Consider the following 2,301-nt stretch of genomic DNA (forward strand, 5'->3'; position numbering starts at 1 on the left):
TTTGCAGTGGTCTGATACTCCTTTCATTTCAATATTATCGCTTGCACAGTGCTCCTTGGGATGTTTAAAGTTTGGGAAATCTTTTTGTATCCAAATCCGGCTTTAAACTTCTGCACAACAGTATCTCGGACCTGCCTGGTGTGTTCTTTGTTCTTCATGATGCTCTCTGCGCTTTAAACGGACCTCTGAGACTCTCACAGTGCAGGTGCATTTATACGGAGACTTGATTCCACACAGGTGGATTCTATTTATCATCATTAGTCATTTAGGTCAACATTGGATCATTCAGAGATCCTCACTGAACTTCTGGAGAGAGTTTGCTGCACTGAAAGTAAAGGGGCTGAATAATTTTGCACGCCCAATTTTTCAGTTTTTTATTTGTTAAAAAAGTTTGAAATATCCAATAAATTTCGTTCCACTTCATGATTGTGTCCCACTTGTTGTTGATTCTTCACAAAAAATTACAGTTTTATATCTTTATGTTTGAAGCCTTAAATGTGGCAAAAGGTCGCAAAGTTCAAGGGGGCCGAATACTTTCGCAAGGCACTGTAATTTAAACATAGATGTTCCTCAATTGTACACCTGGTTTTCATCTTGTACACGTATGTTTGTACTTATGTTTACTGCATGTCCAACTGTTTGCAGCTGTGAAGGGTTATTAAATGTGTGACAATAAAGCAGACTTCATGTTATAAAAGAGGAACAAAGTCACCATCTCAAAGTCCACCCAATGAGCAAGGCTTTGAACACAGAATATTAACTAGGCACGTTCAGCAGTTTACAGCTGTGTGTATCTGAAAAAAATAAAACAAAAACAAGAACAAAACAAAACATGAATCAGTTTTTATAGCACTGATAACTGTGTGAGCTAAACATTAAATTACTTTATCAGCTGATTTATGGTTTTAGCTTAGATATGAGAAGTCCTATAACTATATAGTTTCATATGTTAAATGAGTAGGTAGAATTAGCCTAAATACCAGCAGCTATAAATTTAATAATACATGTTATAATAAGGCCACATAAGTAAACATCACTGCAGACAGAGTCAGTTTTCTATGAGAAGCAATGTAGTTTCTCTTATCATTTCACAGTGCATTACTACCAACTGCTCTGTGGTGAGGTGCTTTCACAAAGGAAATAATGTGACAGGATATCACCTACTCTGTGCTACCAAAAAAAACTGGTTTACTCTCAGAAACATGTGGCCGTCCCTAGTAGGCTAGTGGTTAAGCTCCAGCGCTCTCGCTGCTGCAGCCTGGGTTCAAATCAAGGTTGCGTCAGGAAGGGCATCGGGTGTAAAAGACGTGCCAAATATCACCATGTGAGTCGTCAGTGTGACGACTCACTGTGGCAACTCACTGTGGCAACCCCTAAACGGGAAAAGCCGAAAGTGACTTTCACTCTCAGAAACAGTGTGAAAAGGGAAAAACCTACAAATGGGGGAAAAGGGGTCTTGTAAATGTGTGATGTTCTCAAAATAGATGAGTATTCAAAGAATGTCTCATGTTTTAACATTAAAAACAGAAGCAATAAAAAGTAGAATTACAGCACTGTGGTTGTATGCCCCTGCCAACCAGTCAAATTCACAGCTATGGAACAGATGTAAGGTTGCTGGCCTTGACCAACAAAATCTAATGAGTTCATCTTTGAACCCAAGTGGACACGTGCCTAATTTGAATAAACTCCCTTAAGGCATCCCTGACATACCGTGTTCATAAAAATGGGCTGGATGGACAGACAACACAAAAGCAAAATGGCTCTTATCCATCTGAGCAACAGAGTGTACACCTAAACCCATTTCAATGCCAAAATGGTTGATTGTTATCTACACTGATATCAAGGCCACTTATTTACAAAGCATTAGCACAAAGAGATCGCTGTATGCAAGGACAAATAGAATCACTGACAAATGACTGAGGGGTCAGTAATGGAGACCGGTTACATAGTAATATACAGTGGGTACGGAAAGTATTCAGACCCTTTGCTCAGTATTTAGTAGAAGCAGCCTTTTGAGCTAATACAGCCATGAGTCTTTTTGGGAATGATGCAACAAGTTTTTCACACCTGCATTTGGGGATCCTCTGCCATTCCTCCTTGCAGATCCTCTCCAGCTCTGTCAGGTTGGATGGTAAACGTTGGTGGACAGCCATTTTCAGGTCTCTCCAGAGATGCTCAATTGGGTTTAAGTCAGGGCTCTGGCTGGGCCATTCAAGAACAGTCACGGAGTTGTTGTGAAGCCACTCCTTCGTTATTTTAGCTGTGTGCTTAGGGTCATTGTCTTGTTGGAAGGTGAACCTT

General features: G+C 40.1%; 1 protein-coding gene across 1 annotated transcript in view; it reads right to left on the bottom strand.

Moving 5' to 3' along the window:
- rtf2 (replication termination factor 2) overlaps positions 1-2,301 on the bottom strand; it is a 27,516-nt gene that overhangs the window by 21,077 nt on the left and 4,138 nt on the right. The window lies entirely within an intron of this gene.

This window comes from Monopterus albus, unplaced genomic scaffold (assembly GCF_001952655.1).
Source record: "Monopterus albus unplaced genomic scaffold, M_albus_1.0 scaffold1.1, whole genome shotgun sequence".
NCBI lineage: Eukaryota > Metazoa > Chordata > Actinopteri > Synbranchiformes > Synbranchidae > Monopterus > Monopterus albus.